We start from the raw sequence: 26763 nt of genomic DNA on the forward strand, positions 1-26763 counted from the left end.
CCCTCACTTGGCTCTCTCACTAGAGAATGTCCTTTTTGCAAATAATTCTGCAGTCTAGTATAAGTCTGCTCTGTGTTAATTAAAGTGGCATCCAAATCATTTGGGGGTCTAGTTCCCATATATATATTGCTTTAGTCTACTTACATTTAATTTCCCACTCAGCACTAGCAGTAGCCATATCACTGGCCATGAAGGTACTCACAAGATTAATGAAAGTGGATAAAATAAATGGAGTTGTAATTCGGGAGGACAAGCTAAACATCCCCACTAAGCAGACACTGCCAAAACTAGCAGACTGTAGCTCATCTCTTATTGAGCCATGACAGTAAACATTCATCAACTGAAGGAAAATAATATGTCAGCCTTAAAATGATATCTTACTCTGCATAGAGACTGGAATGCTCTGACTCGTCTTTCCTAATTAACTGTAAATAACAACAGGGTGATGTTACAATGGATACACAGCTATTTTTCAGGCAGTTCTAGCGCATGAAGTATGCCCTCAAACTGCTTGATGAGATAGAAAGCCACACGTAAAAGCAGATGGACAGCTAATAAGCTGTTCTGTAAGGTTGGGCAATATGGCATGATTGGCTAGAGATGTTACAATCCCATTGAACCTCTCTCAGAAACAGGCAGTAAATCTGAATCCTAATTACAGCAGCCCGGCTCATTTCCTAATCAGACTGCCAGATAAGAAAGAATCCCATTTTGAAGCATTAGCCCTCAAATTCAGCCAACAACCAAGTGAGAAGCTTGAATCTTTGGTTTCTGCCATATTAACCATAGCTTTTGTCAACGGCAAGGCCTAGAGATTTACAAGCCAACAGCAATGCAAAGCTGCTCAGGATGGGTGGAGGCAAGCTGGTAAGCCTTGGTGATTTTCACTGAAACCGGACAATCTCAGCAGAGAGTATATTTTTTTTTTTTTTTTTTTTTTAAATTTTTTTTTACGTTTTTATTCATTTTTGAGACAGAGAGAGACAGAGCATGAATGGGGGAGGGTCAGAGAGAGGGAGACACAGAATCTGAAACAGGCTCCGGGCTCTGAGCTGTCAGCACAGGGGCCCGATGCGGGGCTCGAACTCACGGACCGCGAGATCGTGACCTGAGCCGAAGTCGGCGCTCAACCGACTGAGCCACCCAGGTGCCCCAGCAGAGAGTATATTGACCAAAAACGTACACAGACTAACACAAGGAATAATGTAGGTAGAGTCCAACCATGATCCAAATCGGTAGACAGTTTTCAAGACTACTCAGATTTTAAAGATTCTGTCCACTTGTCTCTATTTGCTTCTGTCATATGATGTGATCTGATTTAGGGATGCAAAAATATAGTCTCAAAACTATGGGATGCTGGAGACATGCAGATACTATTTATGGTAATCTAATTTCAGCCATTTTAGAGTTGCTCTGCAGTCCACATTGTGTCCCCTTGTTCACACATTATAGCCCACATCATGTAATTTCTACCTGTTAACATATGTTTCACCTTTGGTTGTAAACTCCTTCCAGGCAGAAGCTACATTAATAATGTTCAAATAAAGAAACTGTGTTAGACTTTGGAGGTGTAGATTATACAATAATAATAATAAAATAATAACAATAATAATAATAATAATAATAATAATAATAATAAAACTGGGTCTCAGATTTTAGGAAGCTACATGTCTATTAGAAAAGCCAGAAGTAGGGGCAACTGGGTGGCTCAGTCAGTTGACAATCCCACTGTTGGTTTCAGCTCAGGTCATGATCTCATGGTTCATGGGTTTGAGCCCCATGTCTGGCTCTACTCTGGCAGTGCAGAGCCTGCTTGGGATTCTCCCTCTCTCTCTGTTTCTCTCTCTCTCTCTGCCCCTCCCTGCTTGCACTGTTTCTGTCTCTTGAAAGAAAGAGAGAAAGAAAGAAAGAAAGAAAGAGCTAGAAGTAGGCAAAAATAAAATGCATGTATATACATATGTGTATACATACGTATATAGGTGTAATGTGTTTATTTTATAATTAAATACATATTCATTGCAAGAAATCTGAAAAATATAGGCTACCATTTACAGTAAAATAATTTGTAATTACACAATCCTGACTTAAACATGGTTAAATTAAATTTTCACATATAATGGTTTACCTTTTCAGTAAATATAGGAGACATTTACATTTTAACAAAGAATATTATATGTATATATAACTTTTCTTACCTAGCAATATATTGGTCCATAACCTTTTTGATTTCCCTCTAGAATATAAATCCAAAGTCTTGTCTCTCTCTTTCAATAGTGTATTTACAGCAACTGGCAGACTGCCTTGTATATAGTGAGTGCTTAGACCAAAATCACTCATTATTTGTCTACAGTTAGGTCGTCTGTACTCTCAAACAGAAAGGATTCCAAAAGTTGTCCAAGAGAAACATCAGGGACAGATTTTTGAGAACCACAAATGCCTAGAAGAAAGGTCTGGATTCTGTAAGGTTAAATTTATCTATCATTTTTTAATATAAATGATTTGATCACTGCTTTATGTTATTGCCAATAAAGAATCCTACCAGCTTGCATTTTTCACTTTTTATTTCTGATTAATCTATGGTAATAAGAATGTAAGTGACATTTTCAAAGATATTTGTGAGAGTGGTGGTAATTTCAGAGGTAAGCCCAATTTTGTCTCTAACGTAGAAGAAACTAACGACAAGTATGAAATCATGTTGGGTAGCATATCCACCAGGTAACTTATCTGGAGCAAAAAAAGGACTAACTAAAACTTACTATCTTTAGAGATCTATTTTTAAAGTCTATTCATAGAGTCCCAAATTCCAGAGAATATCTGCACAGCAAAGGGCAAGGGGCTGGGGTGGGGGGTGGAACTTGTCATTGTTGCCAACTCTTTGAGCTCTAGTTCTCCTGCAACTAGGAAGCGTAAAACCTCCAAACCAAAAAGCCACAAGAAGCAAATAGCACTTTATGATATTGTCTCCTAGTCCTCATGTGTTTTAGGCATCGGTGATTTCTTCTCAGCCTCCGGATTCAGGTACACTTCCATTAGAATCATAATATGTTAGAGCTGGAAATAACCTTAAAAACCAGGACTCTGGGAAAGATCAAAAACAGTAATAAGTATAACTAGTTAAGCCAAGATCTGAATTGCTTAGTTAGAAAATGTACCGAAAATGTTTAGTGCATTTAGAGATGACATGGGGCTATGTGAGCCACATTGCCAAGAATTTGTCCCTTGGTAGCAAAATATAAATGCTTTATTTGACTTAAATCAGGGAAGTGGATCATAAACAGCACTTTAAAAAGACAATGTAATAGAATGCCAAACTGAGGGTGCACCGTAAACAAGGTAGTACTTTTTTTCAGATGTGTGTTTGTGTATATGAATGCATATGTGTATGATCATTTATGTACTGAATCATACTGTGAAATATATTTTTATTTATTTTGGGTGACAGTAAACAATATTTGAAAGCTCCTATATTAGTCTCATATGAAAGAACTATAATTAGGGGTCATCACTCTAAAGAAGGAGTTGACATTATGATTAGCAGGTTTTCAATGCATAAATAGGTTTATGTTCATTGGAAATTAGAAAAACATACTGTCAAGTCATAGGATGTAACATCACAGTTATTTAATTTCCCTTCATTTACAAGGGGTTGAATGACTTTCCTAAAGTGATACAGCTTGATGCTAGGCATGGTAAAATCAGGTGTTCTGATATCTAGTTCAGGTATTTTTCTATTAGTTCGTATAATGACATTTCCCCTATAATGGCCATGCAAAAAGTATAAACACTCTTAAACAGCCCATAATAGGGAACCTCATGTAATATATGAGAAAATTTTTTCTCCAGATGATACAGGTAACCTGTGTGAATATCCCAGGTATAATCAAAATCAACTAAATGGTAACAAAATGTCATGATGCTCCTTTAAATATTTAGAATATTTTTTGTAAAATAATTCCTGTTCATTTTTCTTCAAGAAAATATAAAGATAGGCTTAAACTCATGCCTCCTCTCATCCCAATATATCACCGTGAATATTTGCCTCTAAAATATGCATTAGAGGGGTGCCTGGGTGGCTGAGCGGTTAAGCGTCTGATTCTTGATTTCGGCTCAGGTCATGATCTCATGGTTCCTGAGTTGGGAGTCCTACATAGTGCTCTGCACTGACAGCACAGAGCCTGCTTGGGATTCTCTCTCTCTCTCTCTCTCTCTCTCTCCCTCTTTCTTTGTCCCTCTCCTGCTCATTCTCTCTCTCAAAATAAATAAACATAAAAATTAAAAAAAAACATAAACTTGCATTAGAGAATATCCATATTTGAAAGATCCAACTAGGAATATACTTATAGTTATTGTTGTATTTAACGTAGGTCTCTTGTGTTAAATCTACTCATCCCTCTTCTCTTTTCTTCTTCAAACCTGTTGGGCCCCCAGCCTTCCCCATCTCTGGTACTAAGTCAAAAGGAGGAGTGCAGAGGGTAATAAACAAAGCAGTGACTCCCACAGACCTTTATAAATGTGGTTATTTGGGCCAACATCTTTTTCTCAGGGTCCTAAACTGATGTCCATGTAAGAGACCATCCATGAGAAACGCAAACAAATTACCACAACAAACTTAGAAATTAATGCAAGTGAAATTTACATGTTGAACAGACATTACTGAAAGAGCAGCTCAAAAATACAAAGACATGACCATTTGCCTGAGTAAGTTAGGTCTGGCTGAATATCGTAGAGGTTCAAGAAAGCTTCATTTATTCAATTTCTAAATCTTCAATCTGGTATATTCTTTGTTGGGTTCAGGAGAAAAAAAGAGCTGGAAATAGAAGCATTAGTTTCTTATACACTATTTCAAATTAAATTTCAATAGTTGTCAAGGGTACTTAAGAGTTCTCCAGGTCAAGAAAGGAGCTGAAGCAAAGCAGTGCACAGTATGATTTAATAAATGCCTTAATCAGAAGGAATTTTATTTATTTTTCTCCTTAAAATAAAGTGTCTGTATTTAAGGTAAAATACAGAGTCCTAAAGTTCAATTCTTTTCAAAGATAACCAACCTTAAAAGTAAATCATTAAGCAGGTCAGTGTCTGGGCAGTTAAATCAAATCACAGCACAGCTGGAAACTTTTCTGGCAAATCAGACACCATCTTTATAATTCTCATCGTAGAAAATGCAGTAACATTATTCCTAGTGCTTCCTTCCAGATAAATGATGTATTTAATATTCTAGTCAGCCTCCAGTGCTGGATGGCCTTCAATTTTAAATTGATGACAACTGAATGTGTGAAAGCACTTTAGAAAAAGATTAAGATTTCATGGAGATTACATGAAACATTCAGGCCCTACAAAGTACGTGTCTTAACATGCAGGACTGTTTGCTCTTTCAATTCTGATCTGTCAACACTTGTCCCAAACCTATAATTTGTTAATAATTGAGAAATTTCTTTAGCACTTAGGTAAGACTTGATGTGTGATATTCAGGTTCTGTTAGTATGGATATAAAATTCAGAAATTCACCATCACATTATTTTTCCTTGGCACATTAGATATATTTATTGGCATCATTAGTTCTTGCCTATATGTCCTCCACAAGTATGCATTTTAGTACTGTACAACTCTAGGATACCACAGTAAACTGAGCATCAGAGACTTGAGTTCTAGGTCTTCCTGTGTTACTAAGTGGCTCTGTGACCTCAGAGACTCTACTCTAATGTTGGGCACAAGTTGGTTGCTCTGTGTCATTCTAATGGGCTGACAAAATATATCCACTACGTAGCTTCCCTCATCTAATTCCATGAATGTAACAGTGAAAGTTGAAGCCCTAAGATTTGTGTGGCTACATATGACTGTTGTGTATACAGATTGGTCAGTTTGTAATATCCCTTTACTTGCAAGTCTGCCCATCTTGTTCTGCTGGGCTGCTTTAACAGCACTGTGATAAAAATACTGATCCAGTCTTTAAATAACTCCTAACATAATTGGGTTAAGGTAAAGGGATGTTTCTAAAGCTTGCTGGAAACTACCTATTTCTGATTTTATTCAGGGTTTAAGGAGTTAGTATGCCTAAACGGCCTCTCTACAGTGTATATTCTGTTGAATCTAATCTTCTGGGTTATGACTGGGGAGTTCAAGGGCAGGAAGACTATGATTAGAATCAGTATGCATAGGCTTTGAAAAAGACTTGGAGAATTTTCTAGTAAAAACACACAGATTGGGGTGCCTGGGTAGCTCAGTCAGTTGAATGTCCAACTCTTGATCTTGGTTCAGGTCATGAACTCATGGTTCACAGAATTGATTCCCACCCCCACCCCCTCCACCCCCATCAGGCTCTGTGCTAACAGCGGACAGCCTGCTTGGGATTCTCTCTCCCCATCTCTCTCTGCCCCTCCCTACCATGCATGTGTTCTCTCTCTCTCTCTCTCTCTCTCTCCCCCTCTCTCCCTCTCTCTATCTCAAAATAAATAAACTTCAATAAAAAAAAATAAACACAGACTTTCCATACAAAAATTTGCATGCAAATGTTTACAGCAGTTTTAATCATAACTGCCAAAAATAAGAACCAACCAAGATGTCCTTCAGTAGGTAAATGAATAAACAAACTGTGGTTCATCTACACCATGGAGTATTGTTGTTAAATATTAAAAAGAAATGAACTACCAACCCATGAAAAGACATGGAGGAACCCTAAATGCATATGACTAAGTTAAAGAAGCCAATCTGAAAGGCTACATACTAACTATATAATAACAAGTGTGTAACATTCTAAAAAGGCAAAACTATGTGAAGAGTAAAAAGGTAAATGGTTGCCAGGAATTGGGTAGGGGGAGGGATGAATAGGCAGAACAAACAGGATTTTTTCAGTGAAAATTCTCTGTATGATACTATAATGATGGAAACATGTCATTATATTCTTGCCCAAGCCCACAGAATGTACAACAATAGCAATTATGCAAACTAGGAACTGTAGGTGATAATGATGTCACTGTAGGTTCATCCTTTGTTAACAAATGTACCACTCAGGTGGGGATGTTGATAATGGGGACACTATGCATATGTGGGGCAGGGAATATATAGGAAATCTCTGTACCTTCCTGTCAATCTTGCTATGAACCCAAAACTGATCTTTTAAAAAAGTCTTTGAAACACACACACACTCACACATGTGCACACATACAGATAATTACAATATAGATTTCATTTTTTTTTCCAATCCTATTCTATTTTTTCAAGTGTGTAGATAAAAACAAACTGATATTGCTTAAAATCATAGCTGGTAACGTTCTTTGTACAATGAAATATATAGAACATACATGAATATTTATCTTCTTTAAATGCTGTTGGAATGATGGGATTTTCAAAATTATCTCTCAGTCAAACTCCATTTGGTTGAGGTAAAGTCAAAACCAAGAAGGCAGTAATTCACCACTGAGTGGGTACTTATCCCAGAATATCCTCATGGAAACTATAGACATCTCCTACATTTCTGTTTGAATAAGTGATTTCCCAGAGATTTATGCCTGATGAGTAAAACTGACCTGTCAGCATTAAAAAAATCATAAATGTAAATCAGAGAGGCATGCCCACCTGTGTGAGGAAAGCTGCTGCCTCCAAGATCCCTTCCTGGTATTTCATGTGTCTTTAATGTCAAGGTCCTCTGCATTTTGGAAGTTTCCAGATATGGTATTAATAACTGGATTGTACTGGTATTAGAAATGCTGAGTTCTAATATCAGACAATTAACTTTGAGAAGTTTTGACTCAGTTCTATAAAATGGGGGATACAGCTCCATGCTGACTATAGACTGCTTCTATAACAGCATGAATGCTTAGCCCATCCTCTTCTAAACAGGTTTCAAAAGCAAATAGGCCTGCCCTTACCCAGAGCTATAAGAACTAGGATACCATGCACACTTCAGAAAACATACCCATGGTCATCTTCTACACAAGATTCATCAGAAGCCAAGTTGACAGACATGATCTTTAATAAAGGTAATATAATGATTACACTTTCTTTGTACTCTTTAAAATATTTAATTAAAAAAATTATGTTTATTTATTTTTGAGAGAGAGAGAGAGAGACACAGAGAGTGAAGGGGATGGGCAGAGAGAGAGGGAGACACAGAATTCAAAGCAAGCTCCAGGTTCTGAGCTGTCAGCACAGAGACTGATGTGGGGCTCGAACTCACAGACCGCGAGAATACGACCTGAGCCAAAGCCGGATGCTTAACCAACTGAGCCACCCAGGCGTCCCTAAAATAATTTAACTTTTATACATTACACCAGATCAACAGAACTTTGCATTTCTCAACCACATTTCTCTACCCTCCTATAAAATCATCTTCCTATCATTACACTTCAAAGTTTTATACAGAGCCATTTCAAGAAAGACCCATATTAAGATTGTTTCTACGCTTAGACATAAAACTGTTATATAAGTCCCTGACTTAATTTTTACTGTATGAGGTCCCATGTGAGAAACTGCTTCTAAAATTGAGAGGAACAGAAAAGTTTATCCCACTGAAAAAAATAGTCTGCTTCCTTCTTTCTAATAAGAATTCATAAAATTCACCATGCTTCCCTTTTTCCTTCCTTCCTACTGGTTGATTGATTGATTTAAATTTTAATGTTTATTTTTGAGAGAGAGAGAGAGAAAGGGAGAGAGAGTGGGGAAGGGGCACAGCAAGAGGGAGATACAGAATCCGAAGCAGGCTCCAGGCTCTGAACTGTCAGCACAGAGCCTGATGCGGGGCTCGAACTCACAGACCATGAGATCATGACCTGAGCTGAAGTCGGACTCTTAACGGACTGAGCCACCCAGGTGCCCCTTCTTCCCTTTTAGATTGCCCAAACTAAGCTTACGCATAGTTTGGGTAGCATTGGTCTTGTTTCGCTATGCCAATTTCTATTTAGCCTTTATTTAATATATTTGTTCCATCTGTGATTAAGGTTAAATAGCACACATTTGAAATAGAAACTCTAACCTAAATATATATTTTTACGTGGCAAAAATAAACAATTGAGATAATATCTGTCCAATCTAGGCTTTTAGATAACTGGAACAAAGTCATTTGGAAATAGTAAGAGAATATATACTAAGTTTCTTATGCTATTATAACAACTACATAAAATGACATGTTTTATATAATCATAGTATTTGTAATTATTAATTTCTGTCTATTTCTTCCACTAGATAATAAGCGTATGAAGGTAGGAATAGTATACATTTTAGTAACCTAGGTTTAGACAGTGCCTGACACACAGTGGACCCCAGTTACTGCTAAATGAATAAAGGAAAGAGTAGGTGATGGACAAATGTAGAAATATAATGATACAATGGCCTTACTGACATCATTTATAATAATATCATGATACAGTCTACAGATTTTAACATTATCAATTATCAGATCATCATAATGACAAAAAAATGATCATGAAAACACCTCATTTCTCATCATACTGTAATTTTGAATCATTCCAGCTTTTCTCTCAATGCAGTTTCAGCAGTGCTTTAAACATTCTGCAGAACCAAAAGCTTTTAGAGCTAAACGCATCAATTACACATAATCTTGTGGTACGATCCTGCCACGAATCCTTAGTCATTCACCCTCAGCCCACAGAATGCCATCTGCTTATTGTGAGTGTACCTTGTTACAAAGAGAACAAGGGGAAGGAAGTCTTAAACTGATTTCATTCCCCTGAATTATGTAACTAAAGTATATTTTTGTTTGAAAAAAAACATTATGTTTTCAATGACATTACTGACTATAAATGTTAAAGTTTCTATAAAGGTATCATTCTGACTTTTTTGATAAATTATCTTTGCACACATTCCCTTCTGTAGATTCGGAAGGTAAAGCGAAGAATTATTTGAGGAAAGTTTTCACTTGAGATATTCCATGAGCCACAACCCTTCCCGAAGTTATACCTTTAGAAAATCACAACATTGTTAGGGGAGGGTTTGGACTGTTTATTTCATGTGGCAGGCTCTGTGGGATACATTGAAAGCTATGTCATTTAATGGTGGAATGAGCAACCAAGAATGCATTCCGTCTTCTCAGCCAGCAACGGTGACCTGACTTAAAAACCACACAGAGGAGAAATGGAATTACAATCCCACTTGGTTCTATTCATTCAGTAATATCATTAAAATGTTATTTTTATGATAAACATTCAAAAAAATAATCAGTCTCTAAATATTTCCACCATCATTTGATCCTTTAGTTTTACAACATCTGTGGGTAGAGTGCATATAAGGTAATAAGTGCACATAAAATGTATAAGGTAAATATTCTTAGGTAATAGGAACAGTTAAAAGAAAAACGGGATCTAAAAATCTGGTTATCCAGTGCCCAGAGTACACTGTCTCCAAACCCTCCTTTCTTAGCAGTTTGTTATGAATTTTATGTATTTTTATTATTCCATTTTACATATTTACTGACAAAGATATAGGAGGCATGGCTTGGGCCATGATGTAAACAAATCTGGCAACTAGAAGTGCTTCTTTGATGAAAGCAGTTAATCATTTATAAGATGACCCAAAGATGCTGATCCCTGGAAGGTCATAGAAAATTGATCAGAGAACAGTACCTGCTGAAATGCAGTAACTTTAACATGTACCAAACTTCTTAATAAAAATCAAAATATTTATGCCACTGGTGGAATGAAGGGTCTATTATGAGAACTGATACAATCCTGGCACTTACTCAACTTTCTATCTCAACTACTTCTCTTGCCAAGGTAACACCATCTCTTTCCAGACTACACTAATAGCTCCCCAACAGGCTACTCTACATCCATTATTCTCTGCAATCTCTTCTCCACAGCTCCATCACAGTGATCTTGAAAAAGAAAAAAAAAAAAAAACTTTTTATGTCATTTTCCCATTAGTTTTATGGCTTCCAATTGAACCAAGGATTAAATCCAAATTTCCTAATATTGTTTAGAGTCTCTTATTAATGATACTTGCCCATTCCTGGAAGCTAATCTCTGTGGCTCACCTACTCCTACTATTTTGGCAATCTTTCAGTTCCTAAAGACTATATCTTCGTCTTCACTTCAGAGTTTTCATACCATTCTACCTTCCACTTGGAACACATTTTCTCTGCCCCCCTCCACACACACACACACACACACACACACACACACACACACACACACTGTGTCCCCACTTGCTCTCATTCATCATTTGGCCAAAAGCTCTTCCTTCACTCCCAGTTCCAACAGTATAAATAGATCCTCCTGTTACATTATTGCATCTACCCTTTTGTCTTTTGGCTTCCAGAGTTTATCCATATTAAGGTCCTTTATAATCTCCATGAACATAAAAGTAGGAAAATGGAAAGATAAGCCCCTTAAGTCATTCATCTACTATACAGAACTATTCAGATATTTTGATAATGGGTCTGAAATACAATCTGAAATATATCTTATTTACATAGTAAGCCTCTAAGTTCCAGGATGATTAAATATATTGGCAAAGTCAAACAAGAATTTGCAAGATCATACCACAGAGGACAACTCAAAGGAAAAAAAAATTACTTGAGTTGATTTTAAAAACAAGGTATCATATATCATTTTTTTCAATCACGCAATAGAATTAAAGTTGTAAATCATGCAAAGATCTTTGCAGCAGAAATTATAAAGTGTTATTTCAAATAGCAGTTTTGATGGATTGGCCAGGATGGCTGTGAGATTTGTTGAGAAAGAGCACTATGATGTCTATCCTGGACAGAAAAGCAGATAAATAGTGATTCACTTTACATCTGAAGAGGACAGTACTGAAGACTACTGTAGTCCTAAATACTGGACTTCACTTTTTCAGGGAATCTGTCAGTAAGTGACAAATCTGATCTCTCAGTAGTAAGCAAAACAGTTGAAACACTTTTTTTTTTCCTTCTGGCTTCTATGACATACTTCTATTCTCTGGTATTCCCCTACCTTACTGGTTATTCTTAAATCTCCTTTGGATGTATGTATTCCTGTGCTCAAACTTTAAATGTTGGGTTCTTCAAGGTCTGTCTTTGTTCTTCTTCACCTTCTCCTTAGATAACTTCATTCCATCCCATGATTTTAAATATTTTAATGCTGAGAACTATAGCTTTTTATTTCCAGGTCTCCACATGGACATCTTGTCAGTATTTCAAATTTAATTTTAATATGGACAACACAGAAATCTTGGTTTAATGTTAAAACTTACTGCTATATCATCTTCATTATTTTCATAAATGGGACCACAACCTATGAGTTTTTAAGTTCAGTAATCCAGGTTCTTCTCTTTCCCTCTCCTTCGCATTCAATTAGCCAATAAGTTCTTTTGACTTGAACTCCAAAACTCCTGAAAACATCCACTCTTTTCTATTCAATTTCTATTCAATGACCCTTAGGTACGTCCCAGTTACCATTATCTCTGTCTGAGTTACTTCAAGACCCACCCAACTAGTCTCCTCCCTGATCCTCTTTTTGCTCCCTTGCCTCCAGCCTTCTCTATATGGTAGTCAAAGTGAATTGTTTTCAAAATATGAATAAAATTTTGTAGTGGCCTTGCTTAAAATTCTCTGCCTTTAAACTCAGAAGTAAATTCAGACTCCCAACCCTGGATTCTGAGGCATTATATAATGATAATCTGTTCCATTCCACTGGTGAATCTTCATTTTATAACACTTTGCACTCGGGCCCTACATTTCAGCCATATTAAGCCTTTTTGATTCTTCAACCATGCTACACTCATTTCTACTTTATTCCTAGCATAACTTAAAATTTTTTTCTCAGTGACTGTCTTGTCCTTATCATTCACACTTTGCTTTAATTTTGACTTAGATGGCCTTCTCTAACCATGGGTGTGCAGTAAACAACCATACACTCTCCTTCACCTCCTTTCTTTATTACCCTCTTTAATTTGCTGCACAGATCTTATGATTTCCAGCTAATTGTGTTGTCTGTTTATTAATTTTTCATTCATTTGTTTATTATTATCTGTGTCTCTACTTGAAAATAAAATGCATGAGAGCAAGGGACTTGTCTCACTTGTTAGCCCCTAGAAACATATTGGGTGCATCATAGGAATGTGATATGTATTTACTGAGTAAGTCAAACATATTCTGGGTACAGTTTTCTACATTTAACACATAATTAGCCCCTTTTTAAGTTCCTACAACATATTTTTAACTTTAGGCAACATTCCTGTGGTAATTTAGATTTTTTTGGATCACTCTTCCAATAATCTTTGGCATATACTTAGAATTTACAAACATTTATGTAAATACATCTTTATTAGAAAAAGTAAAACTCAGACAGGGACTAGAGAAAAGAGAAAGACTACATGCCAAATTAAAATACATATTTCTTAATTTTAGTGTGTGGTTATCTGGTAGTTCTTATTTTCAAATAAAAACCTTTAATAAATAAAAACTGTCATCTGAAACGGTATAAATGTGGCTGTTTTCTGTTAATAAGGCATCTGAATTCAGAAAGATTAAATGGAAATAAATTTCTTTAAAAATCTTTCTGTCATGATGTGCAATCATTTGCTATTGTTCTGGGTGTGTCATATTTAAGCTATGCCCTATTCACATGAGAAATTCAGGTTTCCAACTGTGTGGAAGGATGTTGTGCAAATTCCCATGCTTAATGGCCTAGTTGTATATCCACCAATAACCCTCAGGTGCCATCTAATGTCCAAGCCACATGCACCAAAAGAAAATTATTACCCATATCTTTCTCTTAAAAAATATCTTAAGAATAAATACACTAAACACACTGAAAGCACTAAATAAAATGGTAAATTCCAGAGTGGAGGATTTTTTTTTAATTTTTTTTTTTTCTTTTGAGAATGTTTTTTTCAGAGTTTAAACTTCAAGATCCAAGTAACTGTGCTTTATTCTGTTGAGATAAAGACGGGGAGAGAGACAGGCTCTTATGAGCTGAGATCCCAACTAAGTGAAGCTTGAAGGAAAAAATCCTAAATGACAGGAAAAGGAGGTAGATAGGGCAGCTTGTTGCTGGGGAGAAAGGATTTGCAGCATGTGTGTCACTGACAACATTGGCTCCATGTAAGGAAGCACACCTTCTATTTTACCATAACTGGAGTTGACAAATGATGTTTCCAATACAATGCAGAAATGCAAGCCAGTGTTAACACAGTCATAGATAGTTATACTGAGGCAAGCTTTGGAATTGTGTAGCCAGCTATATTAAAAAAATAATTATAGTGGATATCACCACTCACCAGATTATCTAAAGAGTACCTTGGATGTTGAGGTATTTCTTCACATGTGGCAGTGAGCATTGCCATGTGAGAGAAAAATGGGATACAAGCCTCAATGAGCCCTTCCTTCCTTCCTTCCTTCCTACCTTCCTTCCTTCCTTCCTCCCTCCCTCCCTTCTTTCCTTCCTCCCTCCCTTCCTTTTTTCCTTCCTTCCTCCCTTCCTTCCTCTCTCCCCTCCTTCCTCCCTTCCTTCCTTCTTTCTTTCCTTCCTTCCTTTCTCCCTCTCTCCCTCCATCCCTCCCTTTTTTCCTCCCTCCCTCCCTTCCTCCCTCCCTTCTTCCCTTCCTTCCTCCCTCCCTTCCTTCTTTCCTTCCTTCCTTCTTTCCTTCCTCCCTCACTCCCTCCCTTCCTTCTTTCCTTCCTTCCTCCCTTCCTTCCTTCCTCCCTCCCTTCCTTCTTTCCTTCCTTCCTTCTTTCCTTCCTCCCTCACTCCCTCCCTCCCTTCTTTCCTTCCTTCCTCTATTTAATAAATATTTAATGGGCATGAGCATCTACCATACTGTCAGGCACAGGATATGCACCATTGAATTGGACAGAAAAGACTCCTCTCTCATGGTGATTCTGGGACAGAGAATAAATAAATAAACAAAGATTACATGTTATAGTAAACACTATACATAAAAAAAATCAGGGTAAAAATATGTGATAATAATTGGAAGAGTCCATTATTTTTCTTAAGTTTATTTATTTATTTATTTATTTATTTATTTATTTATTTAGAGTGGATGCATGAGTGGGAGAGAGGCAGAGAGAGAGGGACAGAGAGAAACCCAAGCAGGCTCCATAGAGACTGACACAGGGCTTGAACCCACGAACCTTGAGATCATTACCTGAGCCAAAACCAAGAGCCATATGCTTAACTGACTGAGCCTCCCAGACACCCTTGGAAGAGTCTATTTTAGACAGAATAATCAAAGAGTGCCTCCAAGTTGAGGCATGAGAAAAAAAGATTAAACCATACAAAAAATATCCCAAAGAGAACAAAATGGGCTAGAAGCAGAACATATTTTATCATGTATGAGAAGTCAAAAGACCAGCATGATTGCAATGAAATCATCATGGCAGCCTGATATTAAAAGAAGATGTAAAGAGAGGCAGGGGCCATATTTAGAGGCCAGGAGGTATATATACAATACCTACTGATAACAAGTCTAGCATTATTATGGAGAGTATTTCAGCATAGAAACACTCCCCACAAGCCTAAATAGCACACAAGTCAGTGTCTAGGCCTAGACCCAAATCACACATGTATTAAGATTTAAAGCTAGGACTATAGCCTGTCTTCTGATGCTGTCTCTAGAGTTCATTGTACATTATCACAGTTGCCTGTCAATTCTTTGTCACAAAAGCCTAATAAAAGCATGCAGGAGGAATGTGAGCATGGATGTAGGCCCTTAGGGTTGATGGATATATTATAAATATATTTCTATAAAGTAACCCACCAACTGAGAAATTTACAGTTGATTCTAAATCAAAACACAGATTTTGGGAAGTTGCTTAAAAAGTCAGGGCAATAGCTGTGTAACCTATAAAACAGAACATTGAACTTAATTAGTGGTTTTTAACATTTTTCTTTGTTTTCATAAGGCAGCATAACACTTTATATTTATTTTAAGTAAATTAGATAAAGAATATCAGCATAAGAAAAAGAAAAGGGTGGATCTGCTCTAGGGCAGATAGAGGGTCAAGAGCCCCAAGGGTAAGTATTGAGACAGTGTCATAAACCTTAAGGTATCTGTGATCAAAGTCTATGATGATGCCAACCATTCTTTTATCTATAAGATTCTATGATTTTATCTTTGCATTTCTTGTCAGCCAAATAAAGATTTCAAGGGAAACAAACAAACAGTATAAAAATAAAACCATATTGGAAGATTAGTAAAGCATCATAAGAGGCAAGAAACTTATCTGCTAAAAATGCTAAAGAGTTCTCAGTATTATACTTGGTGTGTATCATATACCAGAACTGAGCAACAGGAATAAAATCACAAAACTAGAATGAAATATTGGGGCAGCAATCTTAAATCTAACTTAGAGATTACTCTTAGTATTTCAGACAAAGGTAAGGAAAACAAGAGTACAAAGTATCAGCATGTAATGCTTCAACCAAACCACAAGGAGGATAAAAAGTCAGGGTTGGGCCAAAATATTTATCTCTGCAGCCCAGGAAGCTGGGTATCGTAGAAGAGCTGACATCAGGTCATGAACTGGCTATCATTAGGTCATGGGAAATCATCCAGGTAGTCGTAGGGACCTGGATGAAGCCAAGTTGGGCCAGCAGATTACTCTCATCTGCAAGGGATTATTTCTATCTGCCAACTCCCCTCAACTACATTTGGACAATGCATCCAGTGGTTCTTCCTGGCTTGGAATTTTCTCCTTTCTGTTCTGCCGTCTTCCTGGTCCACTTGGGAAATCCAAATGCTCATCAGGAGACTGTAACAAGCAAAAAACCTGAACCAGCTGGACAGCATCACAGTTAGGCTCTATGGCATACACTCAGTGGTCAAGCCATAGTGTGGTAGAAAAAGCACGTGACTGCTATCTGAAGAAAACCTTAACCCTGATTTCACTAATTATTAATGATGTGGTTTTGCCCTAGTCACTTAAATTAGTGAGTCTCAGTTTGCTCGTGTCACATAATAAGAATGAAAAGATTTGTAAAAAAATGAAAGAATCTTACTACTGACATTAACATGTTAAAGGAGAACATTGAATGAGAAATCTTCAAGAATTCTAAGTTCTCTTGATTTGGGAGGCTAAAAATACTGCCATGTCTAAACAGCAGGGAAATAGAGCCAGAAAGGAACACTGGACACATTCTTCCCTCCTTCATCGTTGTTTAAATTCCCAAGTAGTACATGTACGTCACTGTGCTCAGATAGTGAAGACAGTGCAAACAAATTAGGGATGTTAGTCCTGACTTTGGGAAATGACAATCTACCTGAAATGTTCAAGGCATATGTATCCTCTCCTGAGGATATAAGATCCTTAAAATACTTCTTACTACTTGAGATACAGCAGGACTGAGATGCTATATACAATGTAGCATCTCACACTGTAGTTCTCAGTGTACGGCTGCGGGTGAGGTCGGGTGGGGGGGGGGGGGGGGAGGGAGTCCTGATGTGGATATACAGGAATTACACACATACATAGATATTGCTTCAGCAAGCAGGCATTGCAGAGAAAAGAAAAACATTTTATTTATTTAAAAAAAAAATTTTAACATTTATTTATTTTGAGAGAGAGAGCGAGAACAGGGAAGAGACACAGAGAGAGGGAGACATAGAATCTGAAGCAGCCTCCAGGCTCTGAGCTGTCAGCACAGAGCCTGACATAGGGCTCAAACTCATGAACTGCCAGATCATGACCTGAGATAAAGTCACGTGCTTAACCGACTGAGCCACCCAGGTGCCCCAAGCAAAAACATTTTAAAAAGTAAGTCTTTTAATAACGAAAAGTTTATTATCTTGTTTGCAATATGTATTCCCATATTTTTGTGCAAGAACATATCTTTGTTTTTAATCTATAATCACTCTCCAATCCTGTTTCTTTCAAGCTACTTTCTTTTCTCTCTGCCTTTCTTTTAACTGCCAAATTTGCTTTGTTTTTAAGTTTTTATTCAAATTCAAGTTACTTAATATGCAGTGTAATACTCTTTTCAGGTGAACAATACAGTGATTCAACACTTCCATACAACACCCTGTGCTTATCACATGTGCCCTCCTTAATCCCCATCACCTATTTCACCCATCCCCCCCCCCCCACCTTCCCTCTGGTAACCAGCAGTTTTTTACTATAATATGATTTCACTGTCTCTACCTCTTTTTGTCTTCTATTTATTTCACAATCTATTGTTTTCAGCCCCCAATGGTGCACTAACAATGTTCCCAAAGAGCTTCAGAGTTGATAATGAATAAACCTTTGACTTAATCAAGAACAAACCCTTTTCTTCTTCCTTTTTTAATACACTGAGAAGCAACGTTAAGCATGCCATTACCTCTGGTATACTGGCCTGACCATTTTCCTGGTATTGACCTGCCTCTGTTTTTAAATCCCATTTAAATCCCCTTGACAGGACAGTAACGGTCTGTGTGCATACAGATGCATGCTGCTAATACAGGAATCACGACCAGATCACGGTTCATCGACAAGCTAAAAATCCTGGATGAGCAGAGGTTACACCAATTACTAGCAAGATGCAGTCTCTCAAATGTTTTAAATGAACCAGAATATTTTCACAATTCCCTAACGCCAAATGCCCCTGTAACTACTAAAGTATTCTGTGTCAGGAAGAAGATAGGGCTGAATGCTGCAGCTTTTGCCGTCCAGGCCAGGTACCGAGAATCTCAACCATCATTCACAATTAATTCTGGCAGGAGAAAGAAATGCAGAACCATTCAAGAAGGCGACAGATGGAAGTTCGTTCCACTTCTGTAAACTAGAACACTTAGATGATCACATTTAAAAGTCAGGCCCTGCTTTAGTAGGATTTTTTAAATTCCTTGGATTTGGTGAATATACGAACCATAAAAAGTTCATAAGATCCAGATGGATGTAGAAATATTACCTCACTCCATCTCCCTGAAAAGAATGTTTTTTAGTATTCCTACTCAAATGCATTCATTTGTTGATATTTAACTAGGAAAACCTTATGCCTTCTCTAACTCCCAGCTATGTTTATTTGTTTTTATATAATATGATTTCTTAAAATCATCCACATACTACTATGAAAAATGAAAAATGCTCAGTTTTTCCCTTAATGTTACTTACTCACACAAATATAAGGAAGAAGGGTCATAATATAATAGAGATGGCCTTTGGGGGAACGTGTGATTAAGTGATCAGGAAAGAGATGATAAACATGTTATGGTAGAGACAATATGGTTCAAGAGGAGAAAACAGATTTGAAAAATATTTATGAAACAGATACTCTAGTTTGATAGACAATTGTTTTAGGGATAGAATATGAGAAAGGAATCAGGAATAAGGTCAGAATTTTGGCTTGGGAAATTATGTGAACACCATGCTGTTCAGTGAAAAGTGGACCAAGAACAATGTGAAAACGTACTGGGGGAATGAATTCATCTAAAGCATGTTAAATTTTCGGTATTTTTAGGTCATATGCCCTGAGAAGTTCAAAGGAGATTGAATAGCTCTGTAACTACATAAGGAAGAGATGGGGTGGGGGTGTGTGTGAATTCTCTCTCTCTCTCTCTCTCTCTCTCACACACACACACACACACACACACACACACACACACACACACACACACACACACACTTTTGGGGTTAAGAGAGAACTGGTTGTATAGAAACCACAGGAGTGACTAAATCACTCAAGGAGAAGATAGAGAGCAAGGTGTTGTAAAGGGACATAGATCAGACTCATGACTAAGGCTGATATTTAAACAATAGCAAGATTAGAAAGTGCCCTTGAGCATTTGTTGTGATAAGCACTGGGTATTATATGTAAGTGATGAATTACCAAATTCTATTCCTGAAACCATTGTTACCCCACATGTTAACTAGATAAAATTTAAATAAAAACTTGAAACAGGAGAAGGAAGGAAGGAAGGAAGGAAGGAAGGAAGGAAGGAAGGAAAGAGAGAGAGAGAGAGAGAGAGAGAGAGAGAGAAAGAAAGAAAGAAAGAAAGAAAGAAAGAAAGAAAGAAAGAACGAACCCTTAAAAATGATTCAAAGGAATTGGAGGGAAGGCAGGATCAAATGATGAAACTGAAAACTAAAAAAGGAAATTTGAAAACTGCCAATATTTTCAAATCCTGTAGAGAAACCAAATCAACTGAATCAGCAGCTTTAGTTGTTAGAGAAACCCTTTCAGTGGGGAGGAGAACCAAGTAACAATTGTTTGAGAAGTAAATGGAGACTCACCACATAGCAAGAAATTCAGTTACCAAAAGAAGGTGAGCTATAGGGACATACCTGTCAAGGGGCAAATAATTAAGACACAATTGGTTATTCATACTTTTTGGCTTTTAAGATGGAACAGATTTGGGCAGTTATAAGAACTCAAGGAAAATACTAACAGAGAAATTCAATATTTAGAAAAATGAGAGATTGAACATAGCTCAAAATGAAGGAAGAAGAAATGGAATTAGAGCAGAGACAGAGGATTGACATTAACAGAACAGCATTATTTTCTTAAATGCATCTGGCTTCAGAATGAAAATATCCATTAATTCAACTCCTCCCCCCCAAACCCACCCCATTGTCCAAGCCTAGCAATCATCTCTGGAATGAGATACAGGAGGTAGAAGTTATTCCCAGGAAGGTCTCATGCTGGCTTCCTTTTAACTTTAACAACTACCACTGTTACCAGCACCAATACAACAGAAGTCTAAACCTGGAGCATAGTGTCAAAAGCAATTCCACATATCTTATCTCATTTGGCCTTTTCATTAATATTTCCAGCATTCTTCTACAAAATTTGTTTAGAAGGGTTCAATAGCATATGAATTATCAGAATAGATCTTACATGGAGCTGTCTCTAGAAGAAACCAGAGTAAACTGAATCCCCACCTTGGTCTTTCCAATTCATTCTCAATAGGAAATGTGAAATTAAAAAAAAAAAATTGCTTTTCCCTGAGCCATTCTGCCAGGGGGCAGCAGTCTGAATCAGAGAGAAAATCCTTGGGCAAATTCATTTATCATCATTCACCTTTTTAAACTCAATAAAAGAATCACTGTGATTTTTTTTTTTTATAAACCTCACTTTCTTCTAAAACCAGAAATTAAGATATTCTTTGCAATTTAGGCAAACCGTAGGTGGGAAACCCGGGTTACAATTGGACAGAAAGTCCCATTTAGTATATACCATTAAGTAATAATCCTCATTCTTTTTGGCTAATTTTACATCTGAACAACTGTAATATCCATCGTTACAAGGGGTCTATGCCTCTACTAATTTTAGTCTAAAAAAAATCCTCTCAGAATATTTTTGCCAACTATCATAGGAGTTGCCTGGCAACTGCTAAGAACAAACGCAAAAAAAGAGAGGTGATTTAATAAAGAACTCAGACACAATCAAAACCTTGTAAAAATGAATTAGATATCTGCTTTACTTGGAAAAAATAAATACTATCCCTTGAGTTGATTTCAAATACAAAAAATTAATAACTTATTGTGAATCAGCTATAATATAATTAATAAAAGAGAGTAAGACATGGGGACTGATGAAAAGTAACCAATGAAGCATTTAAGAATCCTTTTTTTTTTTTTTTTTTTTAATCCCACAATGTGGTTTGTTCAGTTATTAGATTCCAGGCTTATGAATTTATTGTACTCTCAGGCAACATTCTTAAAAATTTGTCTGTGGATATGAGGAAGCAAGTAAGAAAATCATACCTTATCTAGCATGGCAACACAGAAATTTTACAGATTTGGAAATTTAACAGGTTCACAAGTTTTGCTGAAGCGTTAAAGACCTCTAAACATTAAAGAGATAGAAAGTCATCATCAGTAGAATGTGCCTAAAAAACAAGAAAACTTCAATACAGAGCCTAGTTAATGTCTCAGATATGTAGGGATTTGATTTAACATAAAAGGGATGGGGTTCCTGGCTGGCTCAGTTGGTAGAGTATGCGACTCTTGATCTTGGGGTTGAGAGTTTGAGACCCATGTTGGGTATAAAAAAAAAGATAAAACACGGGAATCAGTCATGTACAGCCATTTTTTTGTATTAATAAAGAATATTTTGTTTGCAAGTAATAGGCATCTTAATAAGTTAGGAAGAAATAAAAACTAATTGGTTGGTTACTGGGCTATTTCATATACTCATGACAGGTACAGAGATGTAGTTTGTCAGCAGCAATGACATAGGCATTAGCATGCCTCCAGAACTTGGTCTTTCCATTCTTCATCCACATTTCTCTCTACACAGTGGCTTCCTTCTTCCCATCCAACTTTCTCCTCTACATGGTAGAAATATGGCCACCATCTGAGCCCATGGCTTACTTTTCAAAGTTGCAATACTAGAAAGGAACTATTCCTCTTGCCTTCTTATATATAGCTTGAAACACCTCAAAGAAGGACGTGTATTGGTCAGGCTTGGATCAAGACTCCATCCAGAATCACCAATTGTGGTTAAGGAGTTGGACCCTACCACTGGTTGCCTCCATTAGAATATGCCTCCTGAAAAGGAGGAGAAACAGTTCTTCAGAAGGAGAGTATATTAGGAAGATGAGAACGTTTCGAGCCAGACATAGTGCATAAGGAAATGAATATGTTTGGCCTTTGGATTTCTATTTCTTGGTTTGCCATTTTATGTCCCATGCTCACAGATTAACTCTCAAACACTTTATTTAGATGCTCAGCTCTATTTCTCTTTTAACATGTGTCACTCTTCCAGCCATCCTTTACTTACAGGAATTGGAAAAACAGTAGGATAAAGAAAGAGGCATAGGACACTTGGATGGTTCAGTCAGTTGAGCGTTTGACCTCGGCTCAGGTCATGATCTTGCATCCGTGGGTTCAAGCCCCACACTGGGCTCCATGCTGAACAGCTCAGAGCCTGGAGCCTGCTTTGGATTCTGTGTCTCCCTCTCTCTCTGCTCCTCCCCTGCTCATGCTTGGTCTCTCTCCGTCTCTCAAAAAATAAAATAAAATGTTAAAAAAAAATTAAAAAAAAAAAACAAGGAAAAAGAGGCTTATGTGCCCATAGCCTAGAGTGAGATGCAAGACGCTTGAGGCCACAGAAGGACTTTCTAAGAGGTAATTCTCGTACTTTTAAAACTTAATGATGAGTGAGATGCAAGACGCTTGAGGCCACAGAAGGACTTTCTAAGAGGTAATTCTCGTACTTTTAAAACTTAATGATGGAACTCACACCTCTGTCCAGGTTGGGAGTGAGCCCTGGTGGGGTGCGTGTAAGTCAAATCTCATTCTGTCAGCCATGTATGCAGTTTATTAGTACAGTCTGAGCCAATGCTCAGTGTTAGGTGGCTGGTCTGGAAGTAGAGGTGACAGGCTCTGCACCAGACATTTCTAAAGCACAGATCCTGGGGGGTAGTAAATAGCTAAGTAACATCCTTTCTCTGGAGCAAAGGGAATTTAATTCACCTACCATATTAACTTTCCGTTAGAAGCATCGATTCATTCCTATATCAGTTTATAGGAAGTTAACTGCTGCCCCTGGGAATCTGTACCTGTCAGTTATCAAGGTCAAACCTTAAGGAGATGAACTTCCTAATTTGCACTTTGAGTGGCAAGGAAGGAAGACAGGATGCGGCTCCTGCATTATTCACAGGGTATGAACTATTAACAAACTAAATAATGCTAAAGCTGAAAAGCACTCTTGTTAACTCCAAAATATTTTTGTTTGTTTTGTTTTCATCAAAACGAGGCATAATCAATCTTTAACTATTCAAATGAGAAAGCTAAAACAGTTATTGTCTAAACAAATAAATACATAGATGTTTATTTTTTTGCTTCTTGACAAAGGTTTTCAGACGAGGGTTCTTCATTTCGATTTCTCTGTATCATGGACACACTCATCATCCTTTAATGAGCCCCACATCCCTCAGCATAACTAATTCAAGGTCCTCAGCAACCTGTCCTCAGCCTGATCCATCAGTGCTTCCCTCCTATGACCATGCTGTGGCAATAGCAGACTCTGCCATTTTGAGGACAGGCCTGCACTTCCCAATCTCTGTTCTCACTCCTGCTGATTCTCTGCCTGGGATATGCTTTCTTCCAATTCTTTGCAGTCTTAGAGGTCATCTCAAATCCCATCACTTTTATAAAGCCTTCAGCAAATCCCTACCCACCCTCCTTCCTCCCCTCCCAAGTTGGTAGCTATGTCTCTTCTTCTTCAATGCATCTACATTTATAAAAAGTGTTTCCTTATGTAACTTTTGATATGGCACATTTATATATTCTACCACTGTTGCATGTTCCAAATTCTAAATTGTGTTATATTTATTTGTGTGAATTTCCCCTCTCTCCTGGGTGTCAAAGTTTCCTTGAGATTTTGTCTCATTCTGTATCCTGGAGTGTCTATAAGAGTACAGCAGTTAAATACATATCATATTGTAAAATTTTGTGGTCATTAGACTTCAAAAAAAGCCATTTTCCCCAAGACCAAGATACATGGTCTGAGCAGATTAATAATTTGATACCCCTTCAAAGCCATATTCTTTAAGTTCTTATTCAATATTTATTTAATGGGGACAGGGCCTGTACCTGTAAGAATTTTTGTTTGGTTTTATTTTGTTTCTCTTGAAGGTAGGGTCTTCTTCCATAGGAGTGGATCCTAATTGCCTATTATGTTTGGAGTCATATGTGGAGCTGGAATAAACTGATATCAAATTTTGGGGTTATTCTAGAGATGTTAAATCCACTTATAGATCTGTATTCTAGACACCCTTTAATCTAGCTCTGAATATGAAGTTCATTCATTGCCTCAGTTATGATATATAACTAAATCCATTTATTCAATGAATATTAAAAGCTGATACAACATATTGTTTCAGACAGTCCTTACATGTTTTATGCCTCATGGTTGTCTTCTATATAATGGGAATATCAATCCCCACCTCATCAGGGTACTGACAAGATAAAATGATAAAATGTGTGCATAACACTTAGCTTAGTACCTGACACATAATATGTGCTCAATAAAAGGCAAAAAGATAAACAGGATTTTGTTTGTTTGTTTGTTTTCCACTACAGTCTACCAGTACTGCCCAAAAGACTTTTCTGTGATGATAAGAATATTCTGTGGCTGTGTCATCTTATACAGCAGACACAAGCAACATGTGGCCACTGAGCAAATGAAATGTGGCTCAAAGGACTGAGAATTCAATTTTATGTCAACAAATTTTCACTGAAATACCTACATATGGCTAGCAGCTACCATATTGGACAGTAAACTGCATGAGAATAGTGCTATGTCTAGTTCACCATCTTACCACCGAAGATCAGAACAGTTCCTGCATATAGTAAGGGTTAAGAAATATGTACGGAATGAATGAAGTGAGTAAATTTTAAATGAAGCAGGGAATCTAGAGAGAGAAAACAAAATAAAATGGGATGATTTCTGGCATTTAAGTGGTGGAGAAAAGGTAAGCACAGTTGACACATTTCATGGTGGCCATGGACTGCCATGGGCCAATTCTATCCAGAATGAAATCCCCAAGCCAAAGATAAGCTCATACTATATCCCAAGGAGAACTAAAGTCAACTAGCAACCTCTCCCTTCAATGTAATCACTGTGTCAGGGTAAGAAATATCACAGAGGAAAAATTCAGGAAAGACAGAGGTGAAAAGAAAAGGCAGGAGAAAGAAGAAAATTGTTACCCTGGTGCTGACGAGGAAGTCAGGAGCCCAAGTGCCCAGCTTCCTTGAGAACTTAGGAAGTTCCCATCACAGCAGCCTTCAGGGATGCAGGAACCATGTATTCTATGTATTCTCCATCTGTTCTTTGTAAATTTCCCTCCTACCAAAGAAAGGGAAGGGCATACATAGAGAATTTCCTTCTCCACACCTTCTCTACACTATTCCTCCTCCAAATCCCTCACCCCCTGAGTCAAATGGTCATCTCATGCTTTCAGCAAGTCAAATAGTTTGCTGAACATTTGGGGTTATTCATATACAGGGGTCACGTTGACCCTGATTTTTCAGTGTAGCTGGGAATATCCAATGTACAGCAAGACTAAATCTCATGAAACATCCCAAAGGAGTCAAACCAGTAAGCAATATAGTAACATAATGCTTATTGCCTGGGCATTCTAGGATATTGGAGTAAGATGATCCTGGCTTAGGAAGGGGCATGTCCTGCAGAGCAGATGGGGAAAACAAGTCCTAGGGGCTATAGAAGGCCTTGTGTGCCACTCGGAGCAAGGCAATTTAGAAACCCTTCAGAGAATTTTCCACAGGAAAGAGAAGAGGAATAAAATGACATTACCAACCTTAGCCCATCTAAATACAACACTCTAAATTTCCATTACAGATGCTGAAGAAGATGTGACAGCTTAAAAACCACGTCATCCGATGCTGTATGTTGACATTTATCACACACTAGTCAAGGTCAGAAGGATTGCAAACGGTTCAGTTTCACCTGGAATGAGGTCCATTATATTACAGATCCACAGCGCTGATGATTTAAAAATTGAGGGCGGACCGCTTTAAAAATGATTTGCAAAAAGCTGGCAAATACAACTGGCAAATATAAGCAGGAGAACATAATTGATCTCTCATTCCAGATTCTGTTGAAAATAGTTGTCCTGGGGCCATTGTTAAGGCACAGAGTAAGCACAGAAAGTTGGAAGCCTATCCAGTTTTTACTCCCTGAGAAACAGCAGGGGTCTTGGCTAATAGAACTGTGAATATTCAGTGAAGGCTAATAATCAGTTTACCACAAAAATAGCAGCCATCACAGCTCTGACAACTTACAGGCTTGCCAGGAAGGACACCCCATACCCACGCACATACTTGGTAAGGGGTGGAGGAAACACCATCCTCATAAGTGAACCTTCAAGGCTTGCTTTTTGATG

General features: G+C 37.5%; 1 long non-coding RNA gene across 2 annotated transcripts in view; it reads left to right on the forward strand.

Moving 5' to 3' along the window:
* LOC122205214 overlaps positions 1–26280 on the forward strand; it is a 95454-nt gene extending 69174 nt beyond the window's left edge. For both annotated transcript variants that reach the window (XR_006195961.1, XR_006195959.1), the window contains exon 6: positions 26220–26280. This is a non-coding gene — a long non-coding RNA (uncharacterized LOC122205214). The remainder of the gene's footprint in view (positions 1–26219) is intronic.
* Positions 26281–26763: the final 483 nt, after the last annotated feature.

This window comes from Panthera leo, chromosome D4, assembly GCF_018350215.1.
Source record: "Panthera leo isolate Ple1 chromosome D4, P.leo_Ple1_pat1.1, whole genome shotgun sequence".
In the NCBI taxonomy this organism is placed as follows: Eukaryota; Metazoa; Chordata; class Mammalia; order Carnivora; family Felidae; genus Panthera; species Panthera leo.